Source organism: Pelecanus crispus, chromosome 3 (assembly GCF_030463565.1).
Source record: "Pelecanus crispus isolate bPelCri1 chromosome 3, bPelCri1.pri, whole genome shotgun sequence".
NCBI classification, from domain to species: domain Eukaryota; kingdom Metazoa; phylum Chordata; class Aves; order Pelecaniformes; family Pelecanidae; genus Pelecanus; species Pelecanus crispus.
The window spans coordinates 62432073-62451118 of record NC_134645.1 but is presented as its reverse complement, the minus strand read 5'-3'; positions in this window follow the sequence as shown (position 1 = coordinate 62451118).

The window sequence follows — 19046 nt, the reverse complement described above, 5'->3', positions numbered from 1 at the left end:
GTTACTGGCTGGTGGTCACAGGGTGTCTTCTGTGTATGCAAAGTCTGATCTATAGGTACCAAACTATGCTGGTACCATGCCCTCACTTCTAGCTTAGGAAATCTCTCTCTCTTTGACCAATAAGGCACTGAGGAAGAAAGGTGAGCTCCTCCACTAGACAGTTACAATAGAAAAGCCGGCGTGGAAGGAAGCAGTGAATTTGCCCATTTGGTTGCACAAGATTTGCCTTGGTCTAGTGTGCTGGCCTAGCAGAAACTGAACCTTGTAGAAGTTCATAATTTAATTTATTTTCTAAAAATGCACAAAATTCTATTAAAAACCCTACATGACAAGACTATCAAATTGCAAACACTTAAAGGCTAAGGAAATGACAAAATTGAGCTTGCCTACCCAGCCTTAATTCTGTTTCCTCGCTTGTATAGTTACAATAAAGTTTAATTAGATTATCGCATGTTATTTTGGGGAGGTGTTGGAGCTGGGCTCCCGCCTCATTCATTTTGCATGCTAATGCAGTGCAAGGCAGTTTTTCATGAAACAGAGGGCCAGAGTACCTCACTTACTGCAGGGGCTGTATGATGTGTCATAAATAAGATTGGTGTTTGTAGCAGGCAGGAGCTGTATGGCACACTGTGAATGTAGAATGATAATGAAGAGTTTGCATAGAGACGGGGTAACCACTTACTCCTTCACCCTGCCAGCCACCGACTGCTGTTCCAGTCCTTCCAGTCCACAGCTGAGGAATACCAAGCTGATACTCCCATACCAGCTACCTCCCTAGCACACACATATCCCCATGCTCCAATTGCCTAGGAACCATGCAGCAGAAGATGTCAGGATGTTATGTGTCCTAATTCAGAGACCAGTCCTGAGGGATAGGCTGACCCTCTTAAGTGCCCCGTGGTAAATTACTCCCGTGGGAATGACAACTGCTACACATCTCACTGGGTCCTTTGCTTTAATAATTATAATCGTGCTGTGTGGTTCTTCATAGCTACAGAAGTTTCTTCATAGATAAACATGCTAAGGACATGTTCTTTTTTCATTCTCAGGCAGTGGTAAACATGAAATTCAGTTTCATGCGATAGAGTTAATTCATATTCAGGCAGTCATTACTGTCCCCAGCAGATGAAAGGTTTATGGCCATTTATTTGAGGGGTGACCTATCAGTCTTCCTTGTTCGCAGTTAAGGCTGGCAATTGCTCCTCTGATAAAGATTGTGTGTTTCCCCCCAAATGTTCTTCTGTTTATTTCTGATTGGTTTTAAGTGCTGGAGTGGGTTTTCCTTTTAGCTACAAATGCTGCTTTTTGAAATTGGAGCGAATGGCAGTAGAACTTAAGCATAATAACAGAAGGCACCTCTGCTCCTGTAATTTCATTTGCTTCCTTCCCATGTTCTTCTGCAACCATAGCAAAATGCTGGGTAGCTTCAGTATTTCATCTTCTGAAAGCTAGAAAATACAGCCAAGGATGCTGAGCCACACTGAAATAAGAAAGGGCTCCCAGAGCACTGAGAAATGTTCCAGTTCTTTTAGGTTCAGCCAGCCCTTTTCTGTTTGTTGCTTCAACTTATGTAAATTACTGGAGTTCAAGTAGATTTAATATTTATCATCCAAGACAGGAAGGGTCAGCCCTCCTTTCTTCTACGTTCCCTCTACTGGAAAAGTGTAGTTTCAGTAAAATGTCAGCATTTGTGATTTAAATACATTTCAGCAAGAAGATTTGCAAATTGTTATTTCTGCTGTCCCTCCTCCAAAGTGTCTCTTATTTTTTCTCTCTCAAATGGTAAGATCTAAGGAGTAAAGCAAGATGACTACAGCTGCTACATTAAAGTCTGTTTCCTTTTTTAAAGCTCTTAAGGTTCTTGAGAGTCTTTGGACAAATTGCTGAATAAGGTACATCATGTTAAGAATGGTGAAATGTGAGTGTCCGGCAGGATCCCTCCATGAGATCCCCTTTCTAAGACGCGATCAATAGACGAACTAGCAAAATTATTTACGTCTTCATATTTATTATTTGGACACACCACCGTTTGCACTGAAAGAATGTGTACACCCCACTGTGCCACATGCTGAGCAGCATGAACTCCTACAATCTCTCCTTATTTCAACAATAAGTAAGAACATTTAGCAACTTGTAAAGCTAGATGTGATGTCAATATAAGAGCCATACTAAAGCCATGTCCTCGATTTGCTTCCAAAAGACCAGGTCTTGGGCTGGCCTGGGATGTGGTGGATTGTCATACCAGCATTTTCTGGTAGCATCATCAGTTCCTACGGAATACAGGCTTTTGTTAGAGCATTACCCCATCTGGTTAGAGAGAGTACGTTTTTTACAAAGCACGTTCAGCACCACTCCACCTGTCCAATTTGTGAAAAGCAAGTTCTATGCTATTCCACTCACTTTTCTGGCTTCGTCTCTTCAGGATCACCAGGCACTTGGCTTTCTTTTGCTCTGTGCATCAGGTTTCAGGATATGTAAGGGGTTCTGGACATCCATGCAACCATCCACAGCTTTTTAATGGCATCCTTCAGCTGCTCTCACATGGTTTTGTTGTGCAGGCTTTGTCCTGCTGTTCATTCCTTATAGTCCTGGCTTCACAGAGGATTGCAGGACCTGTTTCCTGAGCACCTTTCCTGGTTCTTGCTCTCTTGCAGGTTAGTCTCTGACTGACAAGTCCTCCAGGGCTCTGTACTTACGCTCGCTCTGGGACAGAGCAGGACTTCATGAATGCAGTTCTCACCTTATACTAGCCTGCATTTCCTTCTGTCATGGGTAATGCTTATGTACTCAAGACTTCATTTTTTAATTGCAAAATGGCAGGTGCGTTTATCCTATGGCTTACGTTTTTCTGGTCTTGGTACAGTTTCACTGCTACTGAAAACCTTATGTGGAGAAGACCTAGCTGTTGTAATTTCAAATATCACTGTAAAATCTCATGTGTCAGGTATTCATTGTGTTCATTCATTTCATTGTGTTCCCTATATCTCACTCCTTTGAGATATGGCGCATAACTTGTAGCCTGCCTCCTGATGCTGGGCCTTGCACGCAGATACTAGGGGATGAAAGGATCTTCATTTGGCATGGGCCGGGGGTCATGAAATGAGAGGCTCCAATAGTAAACAGAGAGTGATCTTGCAGGCCAAAAGCCTTGCTAGATGTTTTACCAGGTATGGTCTAGCGCTGTGGCAGGTGAGTTAGGTAAGTTAGGTGACTTGGTACATGAGAGGACTAGGGGAATATTATGCATTGGGAGAGAAGAAAGCTGAGACACCTGCCCTAGCCAAATTCTTCATAAATCGTTGTGACTCTCTGGACAGTTGGTGGCTGGAAGGAAAAAATTCACATTTCTTCCTCCCATTCAGCTGCTTAAAACAACATATTAGGGCCTTATAACAAAAGAAGTATTCAAAAATCCAGCAGCTCCCCCACTGACATTGTTTTTTGTTTTCTTAAGCTTTCTGTATTTTCATTTTGCTTGAACACTTCAGCTGCTGTCATCTGTTTCACTTTCAGTTCGGAGCCCCTCTCTGGCACTCCCGCAGTAGGCCGAGCGCCGCGGCGTTTGCATTTCCAGGGCTGCAGAGGAACCGATTACCTTAAAAAAACAAACAAAGCAGATGTTTTCTTCTGATAGGTGTCATACTATAAGAAAACTCCAGAGCGTGCAAAGAAGTGAATATGAATGTATGTGTGCATTTGTCCCTCTCTGATCAGTCACAGCTTGTTGAGGGAAGGCTGTGCGTGAGGGAGAACTGGTTGAGCTCAGTGCCACAGCTGGGCTGGCAAACAACTGCCTGCAGGGGCAGCACGAGGGAAAGAATTAAAATCAATTGCAGACAAAATCTTATACTTCCTTTTTAACCCACTGCAGCTGGGGAAGCCGGGGAAGGGAGCCAGTGAGTGGAGTCAGGAGATGCACACACACAACTGCAGGGCGCAGGAGGGAACAGTGTTTGGAACGGGGAAGTTTTTGGTTAAGGGCTGAGGAAAACGGCAAAGGGTTATAGGTTTATTCCTGGGTGGAGTTGGAGATCAAGGACACTGCTCTCATGATCACTGGAGAAGAGCAAAGTCTTCTGTCTCTTCCTAAGAGCCGTTTGGAGAAAGTGGAGGAGATGCAGAGGCAGAGCGTGATGGCTAATATGGGGAGGAGGCACTGGTGTAGGAGAGGGGCTGGGAAAGACATGATGCTTTGGAGCAGCCAAAGAAGAGGTATATTGCAAGCTGGCTGCTCTAGTACAGTGAGATAGAGGGAAGGGTCGTCAACAGTTGTTGTATGTGGTTCACTCAAAAGCTGGGACGTGCTCTCCCTTTTGTTATCAGTACAAGCGGTCCAAAGCACTGCTTTCTTAAGACTGCACTCTTTTGAGCTGTAAAAAGAGGAAGAATAAAACCAGTCATATGATGGCTTTGAATTGCAACGGACCCACCCAACAGCTAAAAAAAGTGCTGCAAATAAGAGCAACTAATTTATGAAGAGTATACAGTATATGTTTGCAGAATGGCAGTTCCTCTTTCTGCCCTTTCCTCCACATTTTCCCCTTGAAATCTCATATGTGACCATTATGAATATCTGTTAAATAAATGGTAACCCTTTGCTTATTACTGGCTAGGGAGTACGGTCATTACACCTGAGCAGCCATTAGGTGCATGCTGTTTTTGTGGAAGCAAATGCAAAATGTTACTGTGACTGCAAATTAACTGAGATCACCAAACACTTAACAAGTTTCCATGTTGGATTTCAGTATCGTCGAGGGCCAGGTGGTTTTTCCTCTGAAGTATGTGTGCAGGGATGGGGAGACAGTGGAAGTTTTCACAGCTTATGTAGTGGTTAAAAAATCCCCATCCCCAAAATATGATCGGAGTTTAATTCACTCATTAGATGGTGTGTGTGACCACAGATACTAAAAGTCCCTTAGGTTAAATGTTATGCATATCTGACCTGAGAAGTTAGCCAAAGTTCAGGGTACTGCCGCTCTTTTGTTAGGAGAAGAGATGAATGAGGCAATCAGGTGGTCTTGATGAAATCTTGTATTATGACAAAGAATGCAAGAGGAACTGCTCTCTTGAACTTGTGGGGGGGTCAGGCAGGAGATAATCTCTTTACACACAGGGTCATGTCTCTCTGCCCCAGCCCCTGCTCATCCAGATGCTTATTCTTTCCAGTTTTGTCAGAATAGTGATGGGGTCCTTTTTCGTCTTCCTCCTCAGCTTTTCTGGTCTTGCTGTTTCTGTCACGCACAATCCCTCACAACATAATTGTCTGTGAAACCTCTCTGTCCACATGTGTCTTTGTTTTGGGAGATGGCATGTAGTTATGTTTGGGGTGGAGATCATTATTGTTTCAAACATCTGGCTTCATAAAGAACCTTAATGGCTTCTCTGTATTTATTTTGAATGAAAGGATGGAGTGTTACGCCCACCATCTTCCACTAGCTTTTACCCAGCTTGTAGCAATAAAACGACTGGAAGCCACATAACCTGTCAGGCTGCTTATTAAAGAATATGCCAGGAGAGGACTATTAAACCTTTCTCCTTGGAGGGGGACATGTGATGATTGACCTATACAGCAACTTGTGTTGCTGTGTTGGAAAAGCAAAGTTCAGGAAACTCCCTGTCTTACAGAAAGGGGTAGACTGCTTAGGTGGAGGAGCAGAGAGACATTTCCCCCAAGGCAATGTCCAGGATTGCCCTGAAAGGGCTGTGTTGCTGTGACCTTGACTGCTCTCCTCCCTGGCAGCAGGCTGTGGGCACAGGGCTTGGAGGAAGCGGCCAGCACCATTCCTGCAGATTCATGGAGGTTTCAGGCAGGATCATAGTTCATGGCAGCTTGACCTCTCCCTGTGCACTGGGGGGTCATGTGTAAATCAAATCCCCTTGCCCTGAGAGGTGATGACTTTGTGTGGTGTGAATCAATATATGTCCCATAAGAGCGGCTGTGAAATATGTATCTCTTTAATGTGTGTGCAGATGGGGAATTATATCATGTAAATGCTAATTTACACATATTGGAGACACAAGTGAGTAGTTAGTTCATCCCCTGACACCAGAGGAGAGTCCTGGATAGAAAGTACATGAGATACTAAACAGATATAACACTTAACCTTAGCTGGTGATGCATGTGAGAGTGACACCATTACTGCTTCGGTGGTGGTGGGAGAACAAGACGCTCAGTGGTGCTTCTGAAGGTTTGCTAGCAGGACGTGAGTGTCAAGGACCTTGTAGCTCAGCCATGGGAGCCCTTTTACTGGATGGAAATTAAAGAATAGGAAATGTAGGAAAGGTGCTGTGAAGATAGCCGACTAAACTGAGGTAAAAGATGATCGGTTCATGGGCGGCCACAGCCCTGCTTCTTATTCCCTTGCTGTAAAGCAGCAATGTGCTCCCCTGCAGAGCCTTAATTTCTAGTTGTTTGTATGGAGGGTCTTAGTGGTTTCTGGCAAGTTGTTCCTTCCAAAGTGAGACTGAGCCAGTGGAAGAAAACTGCTCAGCAGCACACTATAGAAATGCTTGATACATGACATTGTACAGCAGGGTTCCTGATGGGAAACAAACAGAAGAAGGGGTGCTCCATTGATAGGAAAAATGGGTAACAATAGAGTTTTATAGGCCCTGTCATCCCTGGGTCTTACAGGATATTGTAGAGAGAGGCATTAGGTAAAATTAGATAATATGATGCAAGGATTATGGCCATTTTACAAACAAAAGGTGCACTGAAGAGTTAAGGCAGTGTTTTCAAAAGCCTTTCTCTGTGCTCAGTTTAGTAAGTTCTTTAATCCTAATGGTTTGTTATTTGGAGAGGACCAGAAAGAGAGTGTGTGTGTGTGTCTTAAAGTAGAATATTGTCCAGACTATCTACCCAGCACATCAGCAACATGGGGCAATATAGGGCTTGCCACTGGCATTGTGTGCCCAACCTTCTTGTTCTGTAAAAGTCAAAATTTGCTCCTCTGCAGCTACTGTTGAAGGCATGGGAGACTTGAATCGATCAGTGTTGAAAAATCAGGCTGAAGTCACAATAAATGTAGTCCCCAAATGTGGCAACTGGGTTTGAGAGGAAAAAAAAAAAGCATAAATGATGCATTTTTCACTGCAATCAAAGAGAATACAACAGTTTTAACCTCTCCACAGTGCTGCCCTAAATGTAAATTGTACCAGATAGATACCACTTTTGATTTTGCCAAATCACTTTATATAAACATTGATCCATCCATGGCTGAACGTCTAATACTCTCCCTCGGACATTCTCCTGTGATGTGGAGTTACTTGCTGTGCTGTAATTCAGAGGTGCGCCATTCCTTTACGAATGTGTGAGTGTTCATGTTTGTTCCCGTGTTAAGCCCTCTGTGCATCAGGTTTATGAGTCTAATGGTCTTCTCAAAAGAATCACCTCATCAGATGGAGCAAATTGAAAAAGCACCCTCAGCTTTGGAATATTTTTTATACTGCTGTGAACATTAGTTTTGCTATTTAAATTAATGTTCTATTGTGTTTTATTTTGTCCATAGTACAACACAGACAAATTCTGCAATTAAACTGGAACAGTTCATTACAGATGACACTAATAATTGAACAGAGACATTGGAAAATATCTATTCTCCTTTACAGCAAGTGTGCACAATTGTCAGAAGGTTCTACTGGATATAAAAAGTCATGTTACAGTAAAGGAAGTGCATGGATCCCGAATCTGGATGGTGGGAGAATGTTGCTGGCAGGAACAAAGGCCATTTTAGAGTCCCAAAGTCTAATGAGTGGTAAAAAAGAGTAGAAACTAAAAAAGAAGCCTGTAAACCTATGACAGTGCTATAGGTTTGGCTGAGATATTAGGCCAAGAGTTATAGGGGCATTTAATCTTATGTCTGGGGCCAAAAGAGCTGAGGAATATTTATTGTTAGTGTTCTTATATCTAGGCTTCACCTCAGTATTTCTTCCTGATCCCATTCCTGGCAATTAATGTGTAAGAGAGGGACCACATTAATTTTCAATCCTGAAATACATGGTACCTTTGTTCTAATATGTATAACTTCAGTGCAGCTGGAAAGATATGAGGGAGAAGGAGACTACCATAGAGAAGGGAGACAGTATTTTTGTGGGCAAGCTTTACAATACATTTTCCACTAAAGCTAAGAATCACCATTTAGGCCACATTTGCATTAAGAAATAAAATACAGTGTTTCTTTTGTGATTTAAAGTTACCATTTCTCTCTCTCTGCCCTGCTATGAACTCTCAGAAATTACCCACTGTAGATCCCAGTAAGAGGAAGGAAAATTAACCTGTACATTTTGCTTGAAGTTTGAAGTGCCCACATTAAAAAAAAAAAAAAGGCACGAAGGGATTACATCAGCAGAAATGTTGTTATGGGTAACATTTTCACAAGTGCCCAGCTGGGATACCAGAAGCCCAGTAACAGCTCTTCTGCTTTTGAAGGTGTGATGTTTTGCATCAGTCTGTCCTCGAGGTATGTTGATGGCTTCCACTGACGTGAGCTGCAGCTGCACAGTATAAATGAAGGCCTGAGTAATTTATTTTTTACCTACTATTAACAGCTGCAACCCCAAATTTACCCACAATGACTTTTTTTTTTTCCTTAAGACACAGAGCTTTTTCATGTATCACTGTGCGAATACTTTCACTGGAAATTTCAGGGATTTGGAAGCCATTCTTGTCTTGGCCACCATTTTGGGGGATATGGGCAAACTATTTCTCTTGAATTTGTGCAGCTCCCTTTAATGGGCATTGCAGTTATTTGCCTCCCAAAGATGTAATGAGGTGTGACTTGTGAATACCTGGGAAAGTATTTGGAGAGAAAAAGCTTCATATAAACGTCATTTAAAAAATACTATTATATTGGCCTTCAGACCAACTGAAGTACAGGGAATTTGGTGTACACTAAAATGAAAAATTACAGGCAGTAATTCACCACTAGGGCTTCCTGCTGGTTCCAGGCTGTAATGGAGACAAGGCTCAGGCATCTTACTGTCGCACACTTAAATTTTAAACAGATTTCAAAAGAAAATCTGGCGGTAGAAACCTCTGATCTGCTTTATGCGATACCCTTGTGTACAACTAATTGCAGATTTTGGAATTCCTTTTCCTGACACAGAATTTTGCAACGGCAGATCTCAAAGTGCTACACAAAGTTCATGGCTCTTGTTCTGCAGATCAGGGAACATCTTGGCTTTAAATGCGAAGGGTCACCTGGGGATTTAGGGAGCGATGGCTGGGGAGAGATCTCCTGCCTCCCAAATCCCAGGGGACCTCTACCCAGGAGACTGTTTTGCCTGTTTGAACAGGAATTCGAAAAACTCCCCAATTAGCATTTGCCTGAGTCCTGCTTCTCGCTCCTTTTCTACTTTCTTACAAGTGTTAATTTTGCTAACATTGTTCAATGATATCTTAAAAATATCTTTGGCACTGGAGGCATTTTTCACTTCACTGTTTTGTTGTCTTTCTCAAGTACTTGCAATGACTCCTTCTCTTCCCGAGATAACAGCCTTGCTGAAGTCTAATAGTTCAATTCCTAAATATTGCATCCCTTTTAAAAGACACACCAAAAAGAATACAAAATGCCATGTATAAAACAATATTTTGGAATATAAAGAAGCTTACTTGGATTAGTATTCCATAATAACATGATTATTTCTCTCAAAACCAGTGCTACTTATGTTGTTTCCTGTTTGAAATATCCTCCTTTGCATTTTTTTAAAATTTATGAAATGATTGGTTTTGCACAGCAATCTACAGCAAAAATATTCAGAGACCCCTATGCATTTCTGCCTGATCTGCTACATTTCTTCTCTCCAAAAGAAAAAGACCTTGGATGTTTTAGATACAGCAGTCAGCATCCTTCAAAAGACAAACTTAAAAATTAGCTCTGATGTGATATAACTAAAATGCTGATGGTTCAATTTTTAGCTATTCAGGGTTGATGATAGCTGAAATAAACCAGTTACACAGCTAGAGATTCTTTCAGGAACACATTTAAGCATATGCTTAAATTTGGGCATACATGTAAGGTCTGAGATTTTTAATATTTTCCTAAATTAGATCTTTAGTTTCCTAGGGGTGTGTATACAAGAGATTTCCCAGAAGTATGGGTATTTCTCGGAGCACTGCCAGGGCAGAGGGGATGCGAGGCTAAAGTTTATGGGGGGGCCTCTCACTTCCAATTTCTTGAGGTTTTGCCTTAAGCGTAACTTTGCTTCGGAAGGTTGCATCTTTTTCACTCTGGCTTTCTCTTGTTTGGTTTGGAAGATGTAGCTATGTATTTCCTGAAGTCCTTATTAATGTGGAGAAACATTCTTTTCATGCTCGTAAAAAACAGACGCATCCCAGCTAGGCCCAGAACATATGTGACTGGTTCCATCCTCTTTACAACATATTGCTGTGTGAAATAAGGAACATGAGACAATCATCACTTTCCAGTCTCTCTGGACTGCGATGCCAGATAGAAGGCATCCATCCATTTTTTCCCTTCATCCTTTTTTCAGTCCTTATTCTCCCATACTGATTAAATTTGAATAGCCATTTTAATGCCAATTCTACTAGCTATGATCATGCTTTATTATGCTCTTAAATGAAGTTAAATGAAAGTAGCAGAATCAGGTCCTTTGCTTGCCTGTTGCTGGCCTGGAGGTTGAAATGCTTCACCATTCCTTTTCTTCTCTTGTTGTTAATAAATAAGACACGTAATTCTTTCATTTAATAATTTTGATCTTGAGGTTTGATGGTGACGACATTCTAAGAATCCAGAAGGAATTAGTCATTTTGCAGTGCCAAAGCTCACTGTGCATAGGAAGGTGCTACTAGTCATGTGGAAAAGAAAAAAAAAAAAAACCAAACCCACAACAAACCAGGCAGCAAAATTTTTACGCCTTTTTTTTAATGCGTTTTTTGTTGTTGTTGTTTTAATATAAGGTGGTGTATTGTCTGTAAGTGATCATATCTCTGGCTGCACAGAAGAATGGACTCAGGTCTTCTGTCATGAAAAAATCTATCTGGAAAGATTCACACTTTTTCTGTTTAGTTTTACTTTTTCTATTTCTCTTTGTTCAAACAGAACCACACTTTAAAAAGGTTTGGACATACAGCTGAACATACATAAAAAATACACCTGTGTCCATGATTTACCTGTGTAAGTCATATTGGTATTTGTACATGTGGTTGCCCAATTTGCATACACACATATAGGGCTCTGGTTCTGCACCTTTAAAATAAATAGGAGCTTTGCCATTGAATTTGGCAAGTACCAGATAAAATCCTATATGTACAGATTAGAAATCCAGTTTCTGATGTCTTTCATGTCTAGTGATCTTGAAAATACAAGCTCAACTTGGATGCACTGGGCAGCTGGATGCATTATCCAATATTTGTCCCTGAGTGAACAGTCATTCTCTTACGCCAGGAGAAGATGTCTAGGTCTGGCTCACTGACAACAAAGAGAGAAAGAAGTTTTTACTTTTTGTCTATTGGTTCAAATCAGGAGTGAGTGAATAAATTTAGTGAGGCATGTAAAATACACTGAAAGTTGAGAGGAATTAGGTTTGCATTATAGGAATAGGATATGACTTTGAAGAGTCTGTTCTTTATTTCCCTCCCTTTCTTCCTGATTTATTTACTGACTTCTGGGCAAACTTGTTTGCCATGTGGGGCAAATTGAATTGAAACCTCTGAATTTCCCTGACTGCTCAGGGTATCTACTGTCAGAAAATCTGCACAACTTTTAGAATTAGCAGACACACAAAATGTTTATCTCACTTGTTAGCTTGGTAAAAGCCCACTGACTTTCTGAAATCACAGCAGCGAGCTGTAAATGATGTGTGAAATGAAAAGGCTTTGCTCACACAGCAAACACAGAGAAAACATTGAGGAAGCTGTGCCATTGGACTGGGCTTGGTGGAAAGGAGGAAAACAGCTGTGATACAAGAAGAATTAAGCCCAGAATATACAGGCAAATAGAGAAAATAAATCAAGTTTGATGTCATTTTTTTATTTTTCTATGCAGGGTTGTTCTTTTTTCTTTGTCTTGCTCTGTTTCTTTTTGTACAGAGAGCTGCTTCGAGGACTGTGCAAAGCTGAGTGGTTCTGGTTTGTGTGACTTGCATGAAGTTTCAAATTTGAAATGATCATTGATTTGTGCATTATGTTCCAGTATGTTCTACTGCATCAGGCACTTTGTTTTGTTTCTGTCCACGTCTGTGTGTTTTAGTGGGAAATAGCTTTAGCAGGGAGCCTGTGATAGAAAGCTGACTTGGAGTGCCAGTTCAAGGGCAGGATCATCTGTCTTTCCTGCCTTCAAACTTCTGATGTTCTGGGAAGGAAGAGGAAGCATGTGGGGGTTAGAAACTTGAATGAGACTGAAATTAAAGGATGGGCCACACTTTCAGGTTAGACAGAGGCATACATTTTAAAGAGCATACCCTTGCAGGGGAACCAAATGCTGAATCTGCTGTGGCTATCGCTACCCTAATGGAAAAAGGAGAAAGGGGTAAGGTGAGAACTGTAGGATCTCCTTGCCAGCAGGCGCTGGCAGGTGCCAGTAGGGATCACACATCTCTGGCCCTCCCAAAGTTTACTCTGTTTCCATACCATCTGCCATCTCTACCCCCCATACTTGTTGGCTTAACCCCATTGAACACATGCAGCCCTGCACATGCTGGAATAAGTAGGCGCAGACCATTATGTGACTGCTCCATTTAAACATTGATCCAGGGGAATATGACTACAGAACCAGAGTAGTAGCTGGGTCTTGACACTGTGCGAGGATGGTAGCATGGCGTCTGGATGGGATCTAGCTTTCACTGCCCAGTTTCAAGTGTGAGGAGAGCAGGCATGTGGTTGTCTGTCCATGTAAATCTACTTTAAATAGTGCCTTGCTAGGCACTATTAGATCTCAAACCCTTTGTGTAAAGATGCGAAATAGCTATACCTGTCCCAAGATCCAGGCTTTGAATTGGGGCTTTTCATTATAATAACTTTTATTTACAAAAAACCCAAGATGCTCTGTTGCGACGGTTCCTAACGGTACAATTTACAATATTTTTTTTGCTGTGTTTTGGCTTGTTACTGTAAAATACTGTGACAGATGGAGCATCATCTGTCAACAATTCCTATCTGACACAGAGTAGAAATTATTGCTATGATGAAACTATTGATCCTGTATCTTTACATTCAGGAGCAAAGAGGATCTTATACTAGACTGAATAAAATCAAAAGCAGTCTAGTTTAGGATCCAAAAAGGATTTTACTGTAGGAAGACCCTTGGTGACTGGAGGTGGAAAAGATTTTAGTCTTGGCAGACACAGCTACATAAAAGCTAATTTCTCTTAGCTGTCTTATTGCTTTCTATGATATGTCAACACTAGTATGGATGTACCCATGAATCTTTCCTGTGTGTTTTTCAGGCAGATAAGAACTAGGGAAGATTTAGGAATTTTTTTTTTTTTGTGTGTGTGTTCTTTTTGCTTGGAGCCAACACGCTTCTCTGTATAAGATCTCGGAGCAAGGGAAGAGCCTGACTAGCCAAGCTTGCAGTCAGGAGAATCATGAGAGACAAAAGCATCATGAAAAACAATTAACAAAAAAGATTTGGGTTTCCAAGAGTTGGCTGGCACAGATATGGATGTGGCACTAATGTGGCCTAATGTGGCAGTAATTATAGTGCTAATGCCCTCTTATTAGTGCTTAAACCCAGGATGCCTCCTCGTTTTAATGACCAGTGGCTTTTATCACTGATTTGCTACATCATTTGCTAATACTCTTGCTATAAGTAGTTATGCTGGAGAAACAAGAAAGGGCTAAGCTGAAACGATAAGAAGGAAGGAAATGTGAGGATGTGGCTCTTACCAGGGATGGTCCTTGTGCCTAAATGTACCTCCTTAGATTGACCCTAGTACTGGAGAGTAGAGCTTGTCTGAGCACAGGCGAATGCAGCCAGCATCAGCCAGTAGGTAAAATGTCTTGTTGGTAGTATCCTGAAAGTGTGAGAATGGTGAGTGGGAAGTCTCAGGCTGTTCTGCATGAATTTTTGCTCCGCTTATGTGGTATTTAAGGATTTTTACAGGTTATAGCTGAACGAGCCCATTTCTTAAAGCTACCCTGCCTAGTACTTGTAAAAAGTGACCATTCTTATCCCTTCAGCAAATAGTGATGGGGTTTGGCGCTTCATGTGATTATCTCCAAAGAAAATATGCCACCTGAACATCTTCAGCCTTGAGCTAAAGCACCTGTAAACCTTGATCTGAAAATCTGGACAGCATGCTTTTCTTAGGGCATTTCTTATTATGGCTTTTTGCTGGGTCAGAAATATGAAGAAATAATTAGTTTTTCTCTACTTCCTATTTAAACTGACACAGGTGTTTACTTTTTACTGAAAAAAAGACCAGCCACATTTATGGGCAGTGATTTGGATTGGTTCTTATTTTTTTCCAAACCTGCCTGTCCATTCCCAACAGTAAAAGGGAAACGCTTTCATTAGGTGATTAAAAAAAGTTCAGAGTGGCTTGGAACTGCACTGAGGTGGATTTTCCTGCCAGAGAGTCTATTAGTAAATGCTTTTATGGGACTCTTCACTCTTCCAGAGTAAGTCATGCATCCACAGTCTTGCAAAGCAATCATCTGTGAATTGTACATGAAGAAATGTAGGGGAGGCATGTGTGGTGTGTGTTCCAATGGGACTATTCCCTAGCCACCACTTGCTTCGGAAATTGTATTAAAAAGTACAATTGTTGGTCATTAGGGTTAGCCTTGCAAAGCAGGCATGACAGCATTAGCAGGAAATGCTTCCTTGATTTCAATTATAATGCATAAATTATACTCTTCTTCTGTCTTATCCTTGCAACATTCAACAACAGCATTTCCATCTCGGTCTGGGGAATAGGATTTTGCACATGGTATAACTTCCATTGCCTTAAATAAGGCCTCCCCAATTTTATCACTGAGCACTCACAATCTTCATTATTACAGTTCAGCCAGCAGAAATTAGTTGTATTTAGATCCCAGTAGGCCACAGGACGCATGCAGCTTTGAGATTTGGCTTCCATTTAGCCTTGGGAAGCAGTCTTAAAGCTTGATGATTGAATTACAAGAACTACTCACACCCCTCTGCCAACATTCGAGTAAAAAGCAGAGCTGTCCTGGGGTGTGAGAAGCAGGGTAAGAGAAAGATGGGACTAATCATTCCTTGTTATAAGACTGAAGCATCTATGGGAAAATCCAGTTCCTCTGATTTGCTTTCATCTGGCAAAATCATTGCATGGAAAAAGAGGTTGAGATAATTACACGGTGGAGGTCAGTTTGTTATTTACAGTGGTTTATTCATGAAGCACAAGTACGTAGCTTGCTGATCTTGTTGTCTGCACATGTGAGACTTTATCTGCCTTTATTTGAAACATTTATAGTATTTCTCTGGCTGGTTTGGGTAGCAAGAACTGTGATGACTCCCTGAGCATGGGCTTCAACCATGCAAATATGCATATAAGGACCTTGATGGGCTTGCATAACCCTCTCGTGCTGTTGGAAGGTCATTTCTCTTAGTACCTAGACTAGTTACTTCTGCCTTTGCTGTGATCCTACCTCCAGTTACGGTGCAAAACCAGCTCACAAGTATTAATGAGCATGAACTGCTTAGCCTATCAACTTATTGTGCAAAATCAGTTATTTCTTTTACATTTTGTATTGAAACATTTCTCTATGTGTTTGTGTGTGTATGTATGTGCTTGCATTAGAGGGCTGTGCTGCTTTGCCTATGTTTAGCACATATCTGCTTAGTGAATGTATCTCAGTTGAAATGCCTGCGTGCATGAAAAGAGGAGTTTCTTGATATTGTCTCTGTAGAAGGCTAAAATTATAGCTCCAGAAAAAGGATGTGAAGTGTTCAAAATGGCAAGAAAAACTGATCTAATGTTGAAAAACTACAAGACTGTGAGTTTTCTTCCAAAGAAGAAAACCACTTACCACTTACAAATCTGCTATTCACATCTTTTAACTACATCATTAATTGGAATTGTTCCATATTTATGTCTTAATCAGTTCTTTCCTTCTCCTCAGAGGAAGCACAGTTTTCCAAATTTGGTCCTGAACTTTTTAAAGCCTTCGTGTGCATTATAGAAATGGCTAATCCAGAGAAAACCGTTGCCTGCTTTTCTGTTTCCATGTATTCACAATTTGAACATTGGAGGAAATGCACTTAGCACTAGTGGAACATTAACACTGAAGGCTTTGCACAGTGGAGTGCTGACTTCAAATCATTTTAAGCTCTGGCATAAATAAAAAGTTGTTTTCAAGGATAAATACTTGGGAGTTCATATTATGAGTTTACCTTCTTGTTAACTAGGATAATAGAGACAAATATTCCTTGTGATCATGAAGGAATAGGAGACACTATTCCCATTAAATTTTAGAAAGGCAGAAAGCTTAATTATGTCATGCCATCCAGCAAGTGCTGACCAATGACCAGTAAGTCAAGGATTGTCATGACTGAAACATTTTAAGGCTAAAATAACCAAAATTAGCTTTTCATCCCCATTCTTCATAGGTAGGCAGCCCTGCTTGAATTGGTTTTGTCTGCAAATCTCTCTCTTTCTGAATGTCCTTTTGCTACAGAAAAGGAAGTTTATGCTGTGTTCAAGGAGCATGTTAGCTACTGTCTAATGTTCTAGACCTTGTGCAAACTGGGGGGAAAAAAAATCAATATTTTATATTCATAAAAGCACCTTCTGTTTGTCTCAACTCACTGTGAAAAAATGAACTCTGAACTAAGAAGCAGCACTATCATTATACCCAGCTTACTGATGGGTAAACTAAGGCTGTGAAATCATGAACTCAGCTAGGAACAAAATCCAGGAACAAGAAAAAATTTTCTGCACTTAGAAGACCAGAAATATTTCCCATTTCCCATTCCACTGTATCAGTTGAATATATAAGAATGCAACATTTCCTTTCCCTTAACAGTTTCTGATGTGGTAGACAAATGAGTAACATGTGTGTCATAAAACAAGTTCAGACCTTTTTTTAAAAGAAAAATGTATTTGAGTAGTCACTCTTCATGTCAGGATTTGAGGACATAAGTGACTGGGTCTGGGAATCTGTTTTGTATCCCAAGTCTGCACAAAACCTTCCCCATGTGTGCAAAACAACTAGGGGCTTCTCCTTATCACCTCTTTCTTGCAGATGTTCCATCAAGCTCCCGCTTGATGGCTACAATTGGTGTGACAAAGAGTGGAGCTATTCTACATTATGTGCTACTATTTACAAGTGGCTTGGAACCTTACTTTGCACTTGAATGTTGTGTGTGTGCCTTCAGCTAATAAGCAAGTGTTTGTCTCTGAGAAGTCTTAATGCTTTTCACAACCAGCAACCATAAATAATGGTCACTGATGCACAGAATCCAACTGTTTGCTCGGCTGTTTCCTTTTATTACGAACGTTATATTTTCCATTCTGACTATGCAGAACATCTTTATGGTTTCCAACATGCCTTGTTAATCTGGGAGCAGGAGCATTACAGAGCAAGCATGCATCGTGGAGAACCCAGGGCAGAGATATATCCCATACCCACAGCCCACCTCTTGGAAACATGGAGAGCAAGTCCAGCAGTGCCATAGTTGCATGTTGCCTGGAATTGAGGTGACCTGCTGTTCTGCTCTTTTTGAACTTTTTCTCCTCAAGTATTGGGTTAGATCAAGCCTGTAAACAAGGTGGAGTATCTTACAGAAAAAGGCTGTGGCTATCTTGATAATTATATGGGCAGCTGAAAGGTTGCTCTGTATCTTTCAGTAATGGGCCTGTGCTGTTTATTCACTTTACCCATCATCCTGAAGCCTCATTCCTAAATCAGCAATACTTCTCTTCCTTATTTCTTAACATTGCAGCATTATTCTAAGTTTTATAATCTCTCCCACCATTGCAGTCATACAGAATTCATGTGCTTTTGCCCACATTACACAGAATGGGAGACCTGGAATGAAAATGTAATTAAATCGTATGCAAATAAAAAATGCTGCAGCTGACTTCATAAGAAGGAGACTGTCATATCAAATACGATATTCTATTTGATTTCAATATTAACCGATAGGATTAGCAGAGATGAAATTTACCTTAGAAAGGTGAGCCTGTCTAGAGTCACTGGTGAAAGGATTTCAGCAGTTTTGCAGCTTTTGCACCCAGGAGCTTCTTTGTTCCTTATCTTGGTGCAAAGAGAGCTGTTTCGTGGCAGCTGAAGGTTTCACTGCCCGGGTGGTGCTGCACCTGTATTTCCATCCAGTCTGGTCCAGCGGGTGGCCTGATGTCTGAATATGGCCAAGGGGACACATCAGCCTGCTGCCTTTCGCACGGCAATGCCAGGGAAGGGCTGGTGAGTTTACTGCTTCTGCTAAGTGGGCTGTACAGGTGGGCAGCCTGTGGAGACCGTGTGCCCCAAAACCTGGCTGCTGCCTGGGAGCTGCTGGCTGCAGACACCAGGCTGGGTACGCTGGTGCAATTTTAGGGCATCCTTTTCTTATACCAATGCTGTACCCTGTAGATGAGGAACGGGGAAGGCATGAAATGCCTCTCCTCTCTGCATTGGTCCTATGGAGCAGTTAGCCAGCTCTTCTGTTGTCATCTCACTTGAGTTTCTCTTTCACAAGACCCTGGGAACGCATGGTATGGCTTACCAGCGCCTTGCACCTCATATACAGGTCTGCGCGCTGTGTTGCCCGGCTTTCCCCTCCCTGTGGGAGCACTGAGCCTGACCCCATGGCTCTGGGACCCCTCAGCCTGTGCCATCTCCCAGTGCTGCCATGCTGCCAGCCTTTACACCTCGGCTCAAGGCATGCTCTTCTGACCTGTTGTGTTCATAAACGCTTGAGCGGCTTTGCCATCTGTGTAAAGTGCCTTGGGAGCCCGGTATGAAAGGTGCTATTGAAATGTAGGTTTGATTTAATTTGGTTTGATTTACAGTTTGAAAAATGAAAATCTTTCCGCAAAGCTAAGACCAGTGTACAATTATTCCAGCTTGCTTCTGCTGCTTGCAAAGCTACTTGCATTCCCTTTTGGATCACTGGGGA